The sequence below is a fragment of the Camelus ferus genome, chromosome 19 (assembly GCF_009834535.1).
Source record: "Camelus ferus isolate YT-003-E chromosome 19, BCGSAC_Cfer_1.0, whole genome shotgun sequence".
In the NCBI taxonomy this organism is placed as follows: domain Eukaryota; kingdom Metazoa; phylum Chordata; class Mammalia; order Artiodactyla; family Camelidae; genus Camelus; species Camelus ferus.
Window position 1 is genome coordinate 7,619,797 of NC_045714.1, and position 19,705 is coordinate 7,639,501.

Below are 19,705 nucleotides of genomic sequence, written 5' to 3' on the forward strand. Positions count from 1 at the left end.
ATAAAATTTGGCTATACCACATGCAACATAGAGAGGATTCTGATACTAATTTCTCATCTCTCCCTACTAAGAAATGGGTCAAACCATTATCCAACTGTATCTAATGAAATTCTCTCTGTTTTTGGCTTAAATTCTCCATTATCATCCTGCTTTGATGCCAAAGTATTCTACACTGAAATATCAGAAGACCAATTACTAATATCAGGGAATTCTCTGACTACACTTGCTCAAAGGACACACCTTAAATTAAAGTCCAAAACAGCTGTGCAGCTGAAGAAGTAAGCATCCCACAGCATGCTCTGCAAAATGCCTACCACCAGTTCCTTGTTGTGCATGAATGGCTCCTCTCTGTTTGCTAGACAGAACATCATCTCTCTCTCTCCCTGAGCATTTTCTCTCCCTGCTCAATTGTATCTCTTATGGTAGTCAAAAGGAGCTTTACAGCCAGCTCCTTTTAGTATAGAAAAAATCTAGATTGAGACTATCTCCCATTGGTCAAGACCACAAGCATGATGACTCATCCACTGATGTACTGGATGTGCTCCGTCTCTGCAGGATTCTGGAATGCTGTAATGTAACATTTTATGTGTAACGGTGTATATCCTACATTATAATATGCTGAAAATTGATATAAAAATTAGAAAGAGCCACTGTCAATATTTAGGCCCTTTACAGTCATTCCCCAAGCTAATGTTAGAGCCTGATTTCTTACCAACCTACTAGGAGTCTCCAGCTTAGCCAAATTCATCAAGGCATCTTCTTTTCTTTGTCATTCATTTATTCATTCAGCATTTTACTAAATGCTTTTGTTTGCCAGTCACTGTGTTGTTTTTTGAAGAAAATATGATGAGGATGATAAACAAAGCCTTTTCTTTATCAATTTAAATTTTGTTTTCAGTGTACTAGACTTTTTCTGCTTCTCTGAACCAGGAGTTCAGCACAGAACAGCTGCTCCCTTGCTCTCTACTTGTGCAAAGAGTCCTTAAGGTCCATATTCTCCGTGGATCCCCAAATTATTGCTGCTCAGAGTGAGCAGAGAATCCTTATCTCATGCATAAACTGATTAAAAATTTCAGGGTGATAGTTTACAGACAACAGAAACCAATTCCAAATGTCATAAATTAAAAAAAAATTATTGAAGAATATCAGAAACACCCAAAATTACCAAGTGCTCGAGAGTCTGGTTAGAGCCTTGGCAACTCAGGAGTAGCCAGGAGACAAGAATCTGAACATTCTTCTTCCAGCAGGAACAGTCTACCCAAGTTACCACCACCAGTGCCTGTGGACACAGGCGCAGCTACTGTGAGCTATTTCAAACGTTCTCACCGCTGTAGATTCAAAACTGCTGGGTGAGCACATCTGATTGGCCAAACTTCGATCTTGTGGCTGCCAGAGGGTTGGTGGAGTGAGGGTCCAACCCTTGAGTTTCCATAATAGGAGGTAAGGGCACAATCTCTCCCCTAAGCTCCAGGCAACAGAGGATTCCTCCAAAATGAGGAAGAGAAATTAGAAACTGAGCCACCAAAGAAAAAGCAAGGTCCTCTGTACCAATCGTGACTATGTTTTGATGCCTTTTAAACGTTATTATTATCGCCTCTATTATGCTCTCATGTTTACACTGTTTATACTCTTTAAATGGATTTAGAATTTGTTGCCAACTCTCTCTCCCAGCTACGCTCCTTCAGGATGAGAACACTTGCTCTGTTCTGTACAAAGCCTCCTAGTTACTTCCTCACAGCAGGTGCTGGTGAAGTAATTTACAACCTAATAAACTCTGAGTATTTATCTTTTTGGCCTCTTCTAATATTTAGTGCCACCAAAAACGGAGAATTTGAGACTTTGGAACAAAATTCCAAGACATTCTATAATTATTGAAAGTTATGTCTATTTGACAACATAGCGTGTGTTTACTTTTAAGCAGTAGGAGAGTGCTTATAATTAGAAACAATGGAACAACTCAGTATTAAATAAATCTTACATCTGCTGTTTAGCCACTTGAGGGGAAACAATTTTCTAACAAGTGGCAATGGTCAAGAAAGCTATGAAATTTAGGCCAGTTGTCGTGGAAAATAACTTATTAGTTGCTAAGCTACCAGTCCTAAAAGGAACTCAATTAGGGGATGCAAACAAGCTTAACTAGACCCACTCCATTTGAGAGTAGAAGGTTGTAGCTGTCAGGTGATTCTGGTGGATGTGTGGCAGACAAAGTGATTGACAAACTGGTCTTTGCTTGGCATGAAATTTGGCTTTGATTTACTGAGTGACTGACAGGCTGGTGTCATCGGAAAATGTGGATTATGCGTTGGAGGGGCTATTTTGCAACAGAATGATTGACACATTACAGAAATTGCCCCATAGATGGAGAAGAACCAAATAGAGATCTGTTTTGACAAGCATTTCCTTTTTACCTGTTCGTTTTTTATACAGAGAAGAGAGAACGGGGAGGCCCTCATGGGCGCTACTTGATTTATCCAGTGGATATCAGAATGGCGATGACCACAGGGATGCAGGGAAAGAGCCCTGGATGGTGAGGAGGTGGGAGGTGTGTGTCCCAGTCCAGAATTCACCCATGACTGTGCGGTCTGGGGAAGTTAAAGGTGCTCTTTAGGCTCCATTTTTGTACCTGCTAAATGAAGAGCTTGACCCCAAATTATGTCTGTATTCACTTCCAACCAATTATAAGTCTAGGTAATTTTTTTTTCGTGGCCAACTATTATTTTGCCTTGTATTCTCTACTGTCATGCCACAGACCATGCCTGGCCCATCAGATTATTCCACTTCTTAAGCCACAGTGATTGGTTCATGGATCATTTCAATGGGACACACCCCTGGGACTTCCATATATTAGAATTTTAGAAAGTAAGCTCCCTTTTCACTGCTACATTAATAGAACATAAATCTAGAAGTGCTGGCAACCACCTTTTCCCCCTCACGTGAGGATACAGAGGATACAAAATGCCTCATTAAATTTGAATTTCAAATAAATGAATAACTTCATAGTATAAATGTGCCCCAAATATTGCATGGGATATGCTTCTAAAAAATATATTTGTTGTTTATCTGAAGTTCAAATTTATCTAGGGGTCATGCATTCTTATTTGCTAAATCTGGCAACCCTGCATGTGAAAAACCTGCTGGGGAGTGAAGCCAGCACAAGCAAAAGTGGGACCAAGAGGTACGAAGAATGGTTCCTGGTGGCATCATTCAAGTGCGCCGGCGCAGCCACGCCTAACGCTTGCGCCAGCCACGCTCTTCCCAGGTCCAAGCTGGAGAAGAAAAACAAACAAAACCAAAAAACATTTTCTTTTTAAACTCTTTTATTAGACAGGCCTGTTGAGTTCGGTTTCTCTCCTCTCTGACAGCCAGAGAACTTCCTTTTCTTCTCCCACTCCACACTCTCCCTGTCACTGTAAGCTGCTGGGTTAGGTTATTGTTGGAGGCGGAATTACTGTAGCCCGTACAAGGTAAGATATTTCTTGCGAGTGTGTCTCACTCTCGTCAAAATGGCCATTTGTCTTCCTGGCTTACAGTTAGTTTTTCTCGTGATTTCTAACTTTCTTCCTCCTCTAATTTCCTTGACCACTACCCTTATTTTTCTTCAAATTACCAATTACAAGTTGTAAGGAAACGTTTAAAAGGAAATTAGAAGCTGAGAGACAGCCTAGAAATGTTTATTATCACTTATTGTTGCTAAAAACATTGAATAAATAGCTTTGCCCATTTCTTGCCTCTTTTCAAGGAAGTTAGCCAACCATCTTTTTTTGACCAATAAATTATTTGTGTGTTGTTTGTAAGCTACATTGTCTCAAAAAGTATTTGAATCTGCTCTGAGCTGTAAAAAGATTTGGTTGTCCTATTAATCTGTGCTTTTAAGGTTATAAGTAATAGAAACCAACTTACTTAGCTGGTGCAAAGTGTCCAGTTGTGTTTCATGAGGGTAGGAGGATCTCAGAGAACATGAAAGACTGGAATACAGCCAGGTCTCAGAAGGAGACTGAATTCAAGAACTAGAAAGCCATCTAGGTTCTCCCTCTCTCTCTCTCTCCTTTCATTTCAATTCTACTTTCTTTACTCTCGACTGTGATCACTAAAGACGATTTTTCCTCTGTGCTTAATCTGTTTGGTGGACTATGGCTGCCCCAGATGGCATATGATTTGTGTTCAGCGGCAGAATCCAACATCACTGCCTCTCAGTGCCAGTTCCGGGGAAACAATATGATTGGTTCATTTGACCCAGGTGTTCTTGTGCAGTGCAATGGAGCACAAGTCTGCATAATACAAACATGGCTGCCCCGGACCCATCCCTGTGGACTGCAGCCTATTCCCAGAGTTCAGAGAGCTTCTGTGAGTTTACCAGTGTGTTAGTTATCAAGATGCTGTTTCTCAGCTCCAAATTCCGTCTCCAAAATCTGCTCTGAGAAGCTGAGGGCTGGGACCCTATAAATGGCCTAGCTTCTTGGCCAGCTTGACATAAAAAGGTGTCTAAAACAGAATTTCAGCCAAAGCCAGCTCGGCCAAACTTGGCCGTGGGACCAGACTGGGAGTTCAGATGCCTTGCACCAAGAATGCTGTGTGGCCCCTTGAAGTGCAAACCCAAACAGGAATCCAAGTGCCTATCTAGTGGCTATTAAGGATCAATGCAATAAGAGATGGGAAAAAATTTTTTAACTCTTTTCAAATAAATCTATAAATATGAGCTCTTAAAATTATCTCAAGTTGTCTCTAATGTTCCTGCATTTGAGGAATTTTATTTCAAAGAACCCAATGCTGTAGAATTCATTGTCGAGGATTCTGAAGGACGCAGAAGGACAACTAAGTTTATAGCTTCAAATGCTATAGGGGTTGACACGAGGTAGAGCCTAGTGAAGTCTAAAGCCCTCTGGACAGGGGTTCCAGATATGATCTGCCTGGGTTAAAGCCCTGTTGGTGCCACTTCATAGCCCTGTAATATTGAACGTGTAGCATAACACAGTTCAGATGTATCTCTGTTACTGCATCAGTGAAGTTGAGCTACTGAGTGTAGCTGCCATCTGCCATTGTAAAGGTTGGTTGAGTTGGTCCATTCACGATGGTGAGCTCTCTTGGCCCGGCCAAGTCTTCAGACCTGGACTAAAGTAAGTTCTCAGTAAACGGCCATATCATCCTACTTATTTTTACTGGTCTCTTGGTTCTTGAGGTTCTTTGGCTTTAATCTTAGAGGCTACAGGGAGCCATTAGAAGGAATTAAGTCATCTGTGCTACGTTCCATCTGTGCACTGAGTGACTAGGACCCAGAGAAGATGTAGATGCCCTATGCACAGAGCTCAGCAGAAGATGATGACTCTGGTCATAAGTGCTGGTTTATGGCTGCCTGTAAAGCTGCCCATCAAAGAGCTCCCGACAGATGACCTGCAGTAATGAAAGTATAAAGGGAGCAGCACTGCAGAACATTCCACCTGGTGGGGACACAGATCACGGGAAGGGCATTCCCATAAAGCACAAGAGTGTCTTTCTACTCTTTGCTCCTCCTTCCTATCTCCTGGCCCAGTCCCTCTACTTGTGGCCTTGATTCTCAGTTCCCAGCTCCCGTTTCATTCATTTATTCTTTCATTCATTTTTTTTCATTGAATTATATTTTAATTTACTCACATGTTCGTTCAACCATCTTTTCATCAATTTTTAAAATTATTCACATAGCAAATATTTATTAGGCTAATAAATGCAGATTAAATTTACTGGGCTCTCTCTATATAGCAGGTTCCTTGATGAGTGTGACAACACTAACAACAATAGCGTTGGCATTTATTGAGCATTTATTCTGTGTCACACACCATGATAAGTGTTAGACATGAATTATCTCATTTCATCTTCACAGGAGTTGTCTGAGATAAGACGCTATTATGAACAGTATTTTTACAGACTGGGAGAAGTGTTTTAGAGAGTTCAGGTAAACTGTCCAAAGTCACACGGCTAGTAAATTACAGAGCCAGCGTTCATGTCCATCTAATGTGGTAACTCACGTGTTCTTAACCACAACTTCTGGCAGCCTCAACAGATCTGAAACTCCAGTGTTTCTAATTCTTGCTCAGTAATGAATGTATAGGGAAGGTGGTACCTGATCTGTGTTGTAAAGTGTGGACAGGAGGCTGGTAAGAAAATGATTTAAGAACGTATCCATTCCAATCGGAAACAACATAACTTAACAGAACAGTGAAGCAGAAACGCATAGTATGTCCCCATTTTCCCAGCATAACTGATTGAAAGGGTATTAACATATCATCATAAATTTGACAAAAACCAAAGGGTGAATTAGGAGTCTTTCCATTCAAAGTGGCCAGAAATCAAACTCATATTGGCTAGAAGGATGAAGGAATGCATAAACTTGCATCACTGAAAAGGCTAGGGGCAGAGCTAGCTTCAGGTACAGTTTAATCTAGTGCCATCAAGGACCAGCTTTGTTCCCTTCCATATTTACTCTCTGCCTTCTACAGAATCAGCTACTTCTCCAGGCCTCAAATGAGTTCCCGTTGGCAGTTCCATGGTCTTCCATTTTAGTAGGAAAGAAGTTGTTCAAGTCTTCACATCTTCACATCACACAGACCACAGAATGAGTGGGTCTTTATCCCAAAGGAGAAAGAAACTTATTTTGTCCCAGAAGCCCTAGAAAACTTCTCCATGGGTTTCACTGGTTTTGACTGGGTTTCTTCCATCATGGACCAAATCATGGTAGTCAGAGGGAAGAGATAGGATAGGATTATGGCTTTAGCCAGTCAGAGTCTACCCCCTAAAGCTGGGACAAGGGTCAATATCACAAAAATGGATGGCTGATCACGGGAGAGAGTTAAATTCCAAGTGGTGTTATCTGAAAGAGAAAGTAGTGGAAGTTAGACAGGGACAGAGGGGTCCACTACACTAAATAATTCAGTTTGTTTAACTACCGAGTGCCCGAAAGTATCTTCCTGACGCATATAGGAGCTCAGTTTTGAACTGCACCAAATTGGCAGTAGAGTCAGCCCTCTGGTCCGTGGATGCCCCATCCAATTCCCCTCATTTGTTTGAATCCATGGGTGCAGAATATGCAGCTGCAAGGGCTGATTGTACCATGCCATTTTGAATAAGGGACCTGAGCATTTTTTGATTTTGGTGACTGCTGGAGTCCCGGAACCAGTCCCCCATGGATACTGAGGGATGACTGTATTGCCTTATTCATTACCATCCTGGGAGCACTCTCTCCATTAAATGCAATCACATTTCTTTAATATAAATGAGCGTAGGATTCTTTTCCTTCCCAAAGTGCCTCAGTAGTCCCAATGTTCAAAATGTCTTGAGTAGGATTACCGCCACTACCCTCCTTTATATCAGCTTGGTTTCCTGCCCAAACAAAAGGTATCAACTTGCAACATTAAAATCAGATCGAATACTGTTTCTTTATAGGGGTGGTACTTGGACTGCAGTTCTTCCCATGTTGTTTATTCAGCAAGTGTGTTTGGCATGTGTGAAGTGTTGTGATCGCTTTTCTTTCTGTGACATTTTGAGAAGGGGAAAAACTGCATGGCTCAGTGGATGACACAGTTTGTTATAAGTGGCAATATAAAAATTTGAAATTCTTAAACGATTTAGCATTTCCCCTCCCAGACACATTATTTATCGCAGAGAAGTGATATTCTGGGGGACTCAAGCCAATCAGAGGATGGGAGTATAATTTTTACAAAACAAATGTATGTATAAATTATCACTCTCTCCTCTCCTCTCCATAAATAGCGGCACTAATAGATCCATAGCCTGAGATACGGGAAGAGATGCCATGTTCTACGACAATCCATCTTGTCTGGGAAGGCAGAGTTGAGAAATCTGATCAGCTAAGATGCACAGCTATACTTCAGCACTGCCCAGCATCTCCTGAGTATTGTGGTTGAAGGAGTGTGTTTACTGTCTAGGGTGCCTCTGTGTGTATGTGTGTGTGTGTGTGTGTGTGTGTGTGTGTGTGTGTGTGTGTGTGTGTAAGAACAAGAGAGAGAGGCTTGCAGTCTAAGGCATCATGGAACCACAAATATGTGTTACTTGGCACAAAATTTATAAGACAGGGAACTTTTTACATACAAGTTTAGATTACTATCTTCTTATAAAGGTCTTGAGATCTCTCCTAAGGGGGAAAACAACACACTGAAGCCCATAGTGTTTTTGTGCAGAGGCTGCCACCTTTAGACAGGCCATCAGCTCTCCCGCCTGCCTCAGTCTCTTCCAATCCCTGTTGCCTCAGACCCCATACATTCCATCTTGTTAACTTCTTGGACATAACAGGCACTTGCGTTTGTGGGCCTTAATATAATGAGAGCCACATGGACTAATAATAATCCAGTGACTTATCAATCCAATGTCCTTTCAAAGTTTGCCCAACATACAGTCATTGAGAGTGGAGAGAATCTGATTTTCTTGTAAGACTTTTTTTTCCCCCCAAATCAGCACTACTTACAATTTACTTCCATTAGTTGAAACAGAGTCAATATTCTCTGAAAAAGTAGGACAAAATATTTCCAACTTTTCGGCAGTTTGAGTGTTTCTTTGGCCTTCTTTTGTGACTTTTCTGAACCAAGCAACTTCTTGGGAGGTATATTAAAAGGCTTAATATTCACAATATAAATCACATCCCTTGTAAATCACAGCACACCACACATTATGTGGTTCTGGAATTTCTGCTAACCACAACTGCCATCTTTGAGCTGCCTGCAAATGCTGTGTATGTCAGTTGCAAAGATCCTCAGCAAAAATATCTTAGGACTAATAAATGTTATGTTTTTGTATCTTTGCCCCTTTTACTCTACAGCGGTATATCTTTTTATCAGAGAAGGCCAAATGTATATTTTCCCAACTTCTTCCATTAGTGTTTCTAAGCTTGTTGGCAATTACTGCACTTTGGGCAGCTGTCCAGCTGACCCACCCTTCAGTTCACTTCTGTGGGAGGAGGGGAAGGCATGCTAGAGGAATTACTGAGTCACGGAATGTGTGAGTTTAAAGACTTGGCACTGGGAATCTGTAAAGCAGAATTTTGAGAAATTTGCCATATTTTAATAAGTGTGCTACAAACTATTTTCAGTCGCCTCTTTTTATTGCATACTCAGTGTGCGCACCTAATTCAGGAGCTGGTACAGTATGGACCAAGGGCCAGTCTTGCCAGCTGCCTATTTTTGTAAATAAAGTTTTACCGGTGCAAGGCCAGGCCTGCTCCTTTACATACCACTTGTGTCTTCTTTCGTGCTGCGGCAGCAGAGGCCAATATGGTCTGCAAAGCAGAAATACTTACTGTGTGGCCCTTTAAGAAAAATTTTGCCAAATTCTGATCTAATTCTCTAACATGGTCAAAAAATGTTATTGCTTGTTAAATGCATTTTAAAAAATTATTATTTCACCCAGATTTAAGCTCCTGTACTCCTCTTCAGGCCTCCTGTGACACTTGTAATTAGCTACTCAGCGAATAGCTTTATACTATAAGCTGCATAGGGAGCTTCCGTTTCATCTGACTCTTATCAATTAGGAATGCTTTTAACTGCAAGTAACAGAATACTTTAAACTGTGGCTTAAACAATGAAATTTGAATTATCTTATCTAATTTGAAGCCTGGATGCTGATGAGTCTAGGTTTGATACAGAGGCTCCTGGATTGTGCAAAAACCCCCACAATTGCTGTCATCCCAGTGCTAGAACGAGATGGGAAGCTAGTGTATATTGAATAAAAAATATGTCACATCCTGGATGGCTATATTGATGGATGAATGAATAAATGGCAGACAAAATCTTTCAAATTTAGTTTAATTTGGTCCCCACGGTGGGCAACAGAAGACAGCAAGTAAGGGATCTTCAGTAGCAAAAATGTTGTGGACTCATGTTTATCTCCACCTCTTCATTTTACAGACGAGGAAAGTGAGGCACAAAAATAGAAAGTCAGATATTACTGTGAATTTTTATGGTTTTTGATTGTCCATCATCCATGTGCCACCTTTCTGGTAGCAACTCCTTAATTTTTCTTGGAAGAACTAACTCTCTAAAACAATGTGATTGAAGTGAGGCCGGTGGCAGCCCTGCCCCCAAAGAGAGCATCTGTCCCAGGATCAGCAGCATTTCATCCCCCTAACTTCAGCGACTGGTCCAGAGCTGGGTGCAAGTCCTGAGGTCAGGCAACCAGAATGAGCGCGAGGCTTCAGCAGGTGCTTCCAGAAAGAAAGAACACACGTCTGTCTCTAACGGCACCGGGTCCATACTGTGTGCTCAGCAAATACTTGTTGAGTGAATGAGTAAGTGAGTGAGTGAATATGTGAATAAACAGCACCTTCCTGTATCAGGAAGGGTCTTCATGGACCAGCTGGCCCGTTCTCTACAGAGCCAGCACTGGAAACCCAGCTTCCTGATAGCAAGTCCAACGTGTTCTCCGTTCCTCCTTCCTGAGCCCAGCAGTAGGAATTCCCCGTCTTCCAGCAGCCAGCTTCTGCCTGTCAGTGGCACCACTTATTTCCCTCAGATCTTCTGTTTTCTCAAGTCCTTGAGTGTTTCCATTTCTTGAAGTGCATCTGTCCTAAGCATTTAAATTCCAGATCTTTTCATTTGCAACTGAATGAGGAAGATACCAAGGACCCTTTGCTGGATTACTGTGCGCACTAAGGGACTTAGGGCTTTATCCTGGCTCTACACCTGCAATCCTGTGTCTCCATTCATGTCTCTCACCAGATGCTTTTGGGGGTCTCTCTCCTGTATTCCCAAACCCTCCAGTACGGGCCAGAGCACATCCCAGTTCTTATTCCAGAATGCAGCTTGTACTAATGGTCCCCAGGGCTGACTGGTTTTAAGAGGCTCACATGGGCAATGGAGAAATCTAGATCTTAGACATTCAGTGGAGACATCTCCAGGCACTCAGATGTCTGGTAGGCTGTGTTTTGAGAGTCCTCCCAGGGTGGGGACCAAGGAAATACTGTGCCTCTCAGAAACAGATGGCATCCAGGTGTGGCTAGCTCGACTGGGCTCCGTCTTGGAACTTGTAATGAATTCCCCAGCTGGGGTGTGGGTCACAGCTCTTGCATTCTCTTCCACCCCCGCAGGACTGCGGTGGATCTCAGCAGTGGTTGTGTGGGGATGATGTAAGGACTACCCCTTTTGAAAATGTTCCTGAAATCTTCCTCTTCTAGGGAGTCACAGATTATTCTGTACTATATGGAGAGAATCATGGAAGAGAATATTTAATTCAACTAAGTAGCCATCCAAACCACTGTGCTCCTTGTATTCAACCATCCACCATTAATTCAAAAGTTTGATGTTAGGAACTTTTAAGTAATATAGGTATTTGTTGAGAGTATGTTTTTCAAAATATTCCAATTTTTAAATAGGAAAACTCACTTTGCCACTTACTCTGTAACCTTGAACACGTCACTGGAACGAACGGTTTCAGTGGTCCTTAGATCAGCAGCAGCAACACCACCTGGGAACTTTTTAGAACGATAATCCTGACACCTTCACCTCAGACCTGTTTAATCAGAGAGCCCGAGGAAGGGAGTCAGCAATCTGCGTTTTAATAAGTCTTACAGGTAATTCCGATGCGCACTAAAACTTGAGAACCCATGGTTCGAACTATCCAGTCTGTCTCTTTATATGTAAAATGGGAGTAATATTATTTGGCTTCATAAGGTTGCTGTAAGGATTAAATTCAATAGGTTTTGTATATAAAGCATTTAGCACAGTGTCTGACACAGCATGCACTCAATATGTGACTGCCACAATCAATGTTATTGTTGTTACTGGATTTCCTTTCTGCGTGGCCAATGAATTAGTAGTCCATGTCTCTGCATGTCTACCTGTGAAACAGTGAAGAGGGAAGATATTTTGACATTAATCATGATAACAATAGCTAATTTATTGAGCTCCTATCCTGGGCCAGGCACTTGGCTAATCACTTCATGAACTTGCATTTGATCTTCATTTAAAAAATTGCTAAGAGAATGGTGCTATTATTGTCCATTTTTTTTTCCGGTGACAAAACAGATTAAGTAATTTGCCCAGAATAACACAGGTAGTGAGTAAAAGAGCCAGAAAAAGAATTCAGAGCGTGAGTCTTCAGAGCCCGGGTTTTAGGCAAACTACCATACCACGCCTCCAAAGTCGTTTGCAAAAGAGACCATGGGGTGGCCATTTTCATACCTACAGTGTTATTGCAAAAATTACAGATTCACTACAACATATGCATTAACATCACAGCTATTGATTAATTATAGAAGTCTCTGGATCAAGTTTTTTCTTGAAATGAGCTTTTTGTTTTGTTTTGTTTTTTTAAGAGGCCAGGGGCAAAGAGGACCCTGGAGCTGTCCTCCATGAAGTCCTCCATGATTCCTAATTTCTGCCAAGGTGCATGGGTCATGTGGTCACAATGGGGGACGATTTGCTGATGACAGGACTAAAGGACAACCCAGAGTTGTTCTTTCTGGGTTGCAGTTTGAGGCACTGATTACTTGAGCTCACAGATACATTCACGTGTCCATTAAATGAGAGAATCAACTAGGAAAAAAAAAAGCTTCCTTTACCTACAGAAGGTAAATCTTCAGGCAAGGATTAGAAAGAGGAAATGTGGAAATGTGACCTGTAATTATTGTTAAGTAAGTAATAAGCACTTGTACCTATTAATGTGGGTTTGGGGGCCCAGTGATAAATGCCAAATGTATACTATTTTTCAATACCACAAAAAAAATTCTGGCACATAAAACACCAAGTGACATCCTATAAAACAATTTTAAAATGGGTAACATTATATGTAGATCAAAAGAATTTCAGAGCAGGCTGCTGAATTTGTAAAATAAATATATTTTATTATACAGAGTAAAATATGTTTATTCAGTACAGCATTCACTTCATCCTAGAGAACTTTTAAGGTACACATAGGCCAGGAACAAAACCCTGCAGGGTTTTTTTTTTTTCTTATTTGAGTAAAGCTAATAAGTTTGTCCTTTAATTGAGAGTTTTTGCCTTAATCTTCGAAGCTGGGCCTCAGAGATATTACAGGGCATTCGGTTTAATGTAAAACTTCCCCGTGTCCCTAAAAATGACAGTATCAACAATAGCACCAGTGAGCAAACAGTACTTTTGGCTTCTGCCTTTTATTTAATTTTTTTCCCCCTCTTCTTAGCTCCACCCCAGCGAGCTCTTGAAAGGCCTTCTGTTCTGTCGGCCATAATGACATCTGCTGGCGGAGACAGGAAGTCATAAATCTGTAGGTCCCCTCTCAACCAAACCTGGTTAATGCTGTCATTTATCACAGGGGCTGGGGTGCCATCTCTGGAGGGCTGGGCGCGGAGAGTCCATTTTCTCCCATACCCCTTTCCCAAGAGAGCAACCATTTTACAAACAGCCCCTTTTTCATCTCGCATTTGCAGACCTGAAAGTCAGGCAGATGCAACGTGCCGCTCTTGGAAAGAAGCCACGATTCCAGGCAACAATAGGCTCGACTTGATGTCTCAGAACTGAAGGAAGGCAGCTCTCACCGAGCTCTGTCCTTCCTCATTTTAAATTGGCCCCTAGCTGCGCCCAGGAGAGGAGCGGTGATTTCCTCTCTCTGCCTCCCTGTCCTGCTTTAAGGGCAAAGCTTGGTGCAGGGGGAGCAGAAGGAGGACTCTTAAATCTCAGAGTTACTTGTGTTCTTAACTAGTTCAGGACGATGTTTGTTTCTCAGGAGCTCACTGTGTGCTAAGCCTTGATTCAAGACTCGTGCCTGTGCGAGATCTAGTTGAGCGTTTGCCGCTCAAAGTGTGGTCCCCCAGCAGAGGTGTCGGCGTGTTCCAGCTTGTTAGAAGTGCAGCATCCCAGGCGCACTCTGGACCTGCCCGATCAGAATCCGCATCTGGAACCGGATCCCCAGCCAATTCCTCTGCCCGGGGCTCTCAGCCTCAGCCCTATTAGCATGTAGGGCCAGATCAGTCTTTGTTTAAGAAGGCCTTTCCGGTGCACTCCAGGGTGTTTGCCAGCGTCCTGGCCTCTACCCACTGGATGCTAATAGCAAGCCCCTGAGTTGTGACAATCAAAAAGTCTCCAGACATTGTCGAGAGTTCCCTGGAAGGAAAAATCTCCCCTATTGGAACCCACGCAATTCAAAGTGTGGTCTGTGAACTCACAGGATCTTGTTAGAAATACACCTCAGTGGGGAGGATGTAGCTCAGTGGTAGAGTGTGTGCTTTGCATCCACAAGGTCCTGGGTTCAATCCCCAGTACCTCCTGTTAAAGTAAATAAAGTAAACCTAATTACCTTCCCCCCAAAAAACAAAAACAAAGAAATACACCTTCTCAGACCACACCCCAGACCTGCTGCATCAGGATTTCTCGAGATGGGGCCCAGGAATCAGTTTTAACTCTGTAGGAGACAATACACAGGCTAAAGGTTTGAATTGTTAAGCTGTGGGGTATACAAAGGGAAAAGCAGTACAGTTGCTGGACACTTGGTGACATACAAGCCACCCGGCTGCAGCGCTGCTGAGAAGGAGTAACGCGCGGTGGCTGAATAAACACGCTAGAGCCACAACAGGAGGGTTTGAGTCCAGGCTTCGCCATTTGCTATAGGTTGGGTCAGTTACCTAACCTCTCTGTGCCTCAGTTTCCTCATGAGTACAATGGGGACACCAAAGCATCTTACCTCATCAAATTGTTTTAAGGATTAATGAGTTCATATTGGAAAGTACTTAGAAAAGTGTGTGGCGCCAAGTGCTTCATAGATGTTAACTATTATGATGACCATTTCTATGCTTTGCCTGTCTTTCCCTAGATGTTTAAGTTCCCTAAGAACCAGGCCGGTGCTCTATTCCCTGCTGCTTCCCCAGAACCTGGCCCCATACCTGGCAAGGAGCAGGTACTTAATAAACAACAGTGGAAAGAGAGGACACACCGAAGGAGAGGCGAGGGCCTGGCAGGAGCTCTCTGCTGCCCGTGGCATGGGTTTGTGCCGTGCTGCCTTTGTACTTTGCACATGAGGAGCTCAGCTTCTCTGATTGGCTCCTCTAAATCGGTACCCTTGCAAATGGAGAGGATGGAGCTGACATTCGTTTTATCCCTTAGTACAGATTAGATTAAACCTCAGATACAGCCAGAAGTGCTCTGTAAATAACAGTCAATCAACAAATGCTTATAAAATAATGAAAAAGCTAAAAATGTGGGAGTACCTTCTGTGTGTCAGGTGTCGTGTGCTATATATTTTACATTAGGTCACACAATCCTCTGTGAGCCCCTAATGGAATCAGTGATATAATTATCCCCATTTTGCAGATGGGAAAACCGAGGCTCAGAGAGGTTACAGTCTTAGTATATAGTGAAAGCATTTATTCTTATGCATGTCTATCTGATTCCAAGCCTTTCTTCTTTGGTACTTACCTGGTCTGCACGTAGTGACCCTACATCCTAGGTTTTTTTGAGACAATCCTAATTTCAAACATTCTGCTCCCATTTTATGCTTAAGAAAACACCCATAAGTGTCAAATCATGTCTTTCATTTTGTTTAAAAGTTTGAGCTATGGTGATAACCCTACTCTACACCTCTACAAGAGATACAATGAGAAGAGAGACCCCTGCCCCCAGTGGGCACACTCGTGAGGAGAGAGGACACGACAAAAATCAGTGAATAAAAAAGACACACACATAAGTACTAAACACAGTATAAATAGGACCAAAACAGAGAGAGAAACTAAAAGAGGCATGGTGTGAAGATTTCAAGTACAATGCGCATTCAGTAGATAATTACGGAAAGTCTGCTGTGTACCCGGAACTATGCTAAAAAGTGGAGACGGTGCAATGAGTAAGACAGTCTTGGTCTTTGCCTGTGTGACGCTTACAGTTTGAGAGATTCCAGTCTTGCAGACATTGCCTGGTACTCTGCCCACTTCTTCATACTTCAAGTTAACTGTCAGCACCCATGGTTCTTTGCCTGCTGGGACAGCCAAGAGAGGACCTCACCCCAGGTCTCAGGATAGAGTTGGTGGATAAATACCCCCACTCCCTCAGCGCTGACTTCCAGGGTTCCCCCAGCAGGATGAAGCTCTGGTTGCCCACAGGGAGAGCCTGCTTGATAACACAGCCCTCCTGGCTGCATCCTTTTCCTTATTCACTCCCCCTCTTCCCTTCCGGAGTTTTCTAGCGTTATCTCCCAAGTAGACTACTTGTTCTCAGATCTTTCTCTTGGGGTCTGCTCTGTGGGAAGCCAAAAGCAAGACAGGCGAGCCTTTAACACACGCAAGAGGATTTGCAACGGTCCTGAACTATTTGACCATTTTAAGCCTGTGGGTTCTCTAGCTGTGTTGGCCTTCCCAGCAGTGGTTAAGGAGAAGAGACAGCATCCAGGACAAGTCACTTTGACATAATCCTAGCCAGCAGGGGTAGAATCTCATGAAATTTTCAGGACAATAGGACGCTTAATGCCTAATCATAATAGATAAGACAGAAAGGTGTTCTCAGAGCGAATTATATCATTCTCTAGTTGCTTCTGAAAGTTGAGGGGCACCTTTGGGCTCACAGTTCTAATGAGTCCAGGGAGGAGCGCTTGATGCACAGTTGAGGTGGCATAAAATACACCAGAGCCCAGAACTTACAGGCTGCTCGTCACATGGTTTCCAGGCTGTTCCGGTCCTTACATTCACTTAATGTCTCCCTGTGGTTAATGAAGTTGAGCAATGGATTACTGGGCCAGCGACTTGGTCTGGATCCTTCAGCAGCAGCAAAACACTGTCACCAGCTGCAAGGAATCAACTCCAAGGGAGAAATGGGATATATGTTAAATCAAACAGCTCCCACACCCGACCCTGACCACTCAGCAGTTGTCCTGTTTAAAATATACCTTATGCTTCATTGTGGTTGCAAAATTCTACACCTAATCAAATCAAAATAGTTTTATAAAAGAGAGAGGCCAACGACTTTTGGAGGATGTACCCTTAGAAGCAAGCTTGCCAATGCCCCAGAGTCCCCAGACTTTATTGTCACCCACCTTAACTGTTTTCAGAGAGCAAATTTCCACCAAGTAGAATAAGACATTATCTTCTGTGTTGGTTGAGCAAAACCTCTCTAATGGACTAGGTGTTTCAGGATGTAAGTAAATGAATTAATTAGCATTTATCAACGGCTGAAAGGAGAAAATTCAAACTCCGTATTACGACCGGTGATGTCCCCTGTGATCTCGCCCTGACTCACCTCTCCTGCCTCATTTCTGCTCTCCTCTCCCCCACCGGCTTTCTCAGCCTGGGACCCGGCAGCAGCATCCTTTGTGTTCTGGAAGCACAGTAGTCTCTTCCAATTTCAGACCGTGGCTCCTGGTCGGCTGCGTCATGTCTTCCAGATCTCAGTTTAAATGTTATCTTCTCAGAAAGGCTTTCCAAGATCCCCACCCTGAAGTGGGCCCTGACACCCCCACCCCAACTCTGTACCGCAGCACCCTGCTGTCCCTTCCTATCACTCTCCAAGATCCATCTGTGGTGTCCTCTCGTCTGGCTCTCCCCTCCAACACCATGCTGTACCAGGCATCTTGAGCGGATAGGAAATAACCAGAGATTTCTACCTTAAAGTTTTCACAAAACAGTTACTGGAAGAGAGATCCTGAATGAGTTAAATGACAGAAGAGGAAGGCAATGAATTACATCCTCAAGGGCATAATCGTATGGTACACTGGCTCTCAAACTTGGCTGCATATTGAAATCATCTGGGGGCTTTAAAAAATACTAATGGCTGGATCCCGCCCTCACAGACTGATGTAATGAGTCTGGGGTAAGACCTGGGCATTGGGATTTTTAAAATCACCCCAGTTGATTATAATATGCAGCAAAGTTTGAGAACACTTTTTTTTTTTAATTGAAGCATTATGTACAAATAAGGAAGTGCACAAATCAAACGCAGGCAGCTGAATTAATTTTCACAGACTGAACACACTGGCAGAACCAGCATCCCAGTTATGAACAAACCAGCCCCCCACCAAGAAGTTCCTCGGACCCACTTTTAAAGATAACCTACCCGATATTCAAGATTTCTGTCTGCTTATATACTCATATATTTGGAATCATAATCTATATTGAGTCTCTTTGTTTTGGGAAATATATGGACCAGAGAAGATAGAGTCACATGGGATCCACTCTGGAAGGCTTCCTGAAAGAGGCAGTATTTAAGGGAGTATTCAAAGGAGGCAACAGATTAAAGAGAGGAAAGGATTTAAAGGCAGGGAAGTTGGGGAAGGGAGGACAGCATCAATGCAGCCCTATTTATTGAAAGCCCCAAGATATATTTAAAGTTCATCCTTCCTTTCAAGTATGCTCAGCTCAGAATTCAATCACTCCACAAATTTTTACTGAACACCAGTCCTGCACTGGACTTGGATATACAGGTAAATGGAACTTAAGTTTTAATTAGGGGAGACAGATAATAAACAGGCAAGCACATGAAGATACTTACATGTGCCCTGTAATTGCCATGAAGGATGAGAGAAAGAGTGGGACAGATCAGATGGGCAGAAGGAGGTGACATCTGAGTTGAGAGTGAAGAGGAAAAACAGATCTAGGGGAGGAGTCTTGCTGGAGGAAATAGTAAACGCAAAAGCCTTGAAACCTGTACAGGAGGAATGACAGGAATGAGTACGCTTGGGAATGTCACAGGCTACCCCAGTGTCCAGCAGTTAGGGCAGTGCCTGGTGTACGGTAGGCACCCAATGAATACTTGTTTTAATTGCACTGGGTTGGAGTCCAGTGGTAAGACACGCAAACTATGCCCCCAAAAAGTACTGCGATAGATGCTCTAATGGGGCATTCACCTGGGTAGGCTGAAAACGCTCTTTTGAGTGAATCCAAGAATAGACGCCCTGCCTGTCCATTGCATGCAGCAACTTCTACTAACTTGATTTGCTCGTTACAAAATTCAGCCCTTGCACAGGGCACTTCCTGTGTCTGGCACCTTATCAGTCACCTGGGAACTTCCAAAATTTTAGATTTTCTGGCCCCACCTTGGGATCTAATTTAAAAACTCTGGGGTGCGGCCCATTCTTCTTTATCTTACCAAAAAAAAAAAACCCGCCCCTGGTTATTCTGATGTTGAGCCAGTGTGGTAATAAGTGTTCTGGAAGATACGGTTGAGTCATTCCAATCAGTTCATGCTGTTACACATCCCAGAGTTTGAGTGTGGGATCCTAGGATGCTAAGTTCCCTGCAGACTTAACCATTATCCCAAGCCACAAACTCTTGGAAGAAGTTCCCCAAAGTGTCAGAGTCTGTGGTTTAGCGTAGTGTTCTGTAAATTCTAGTCATGCCTCCGTTACCTTCCTGACATTTTACCGTCTTCACATCCCACCTGAACCGCGACTTATTCTCTGTCGTTCCTTAAGTATATTTATTTTTAAAACCCATAAATTATATTAAACTTCGCATTGCTACCATAATTGGAGAACAGTATCTTTCTCCAAGAGAGAGGTAACCTTAAAGTGGATTCACTGAAAAACAAACCGTCTTTTAGAAGTCCAGCCAGGGATTCTTGCCCCTCCCAAACTTCTGAGCCAGAGATCTGTGGTTTCTCGGTAGAAAATAAAAGTTAGCCTGAAGTGGTAGGCATAAAAGATATCCCAGCACCAACTGGAGACTTTCTCAGATTGAACAGGAAACATAGCCTTCGCGCTACGCGGTTCGATGTTTTTCAGTGTTACACCTACACTGCCGAACAACATCTCGGTACCATTGTGTCGTGAACCCCAC

At 42.9% G+C, this 19,705-nt stretch overlaps 1 non-coding gene across 1 annotated transcript; it reads left to right on the top strand.

Moving 5' to 3' along the window:
* The first annotated feature begins 14,148 nt into the window (after positions 1-14,148).
* TRNAA-UGC lies at positions 14,149-14,221 on the top strand. The gene has a single exon. It is a non-coding gene; the product is annotated as a tRNA-Ala (tRNA).
* Positions 14,222-19,705: the final 5,484 nt, after the last annotated feature.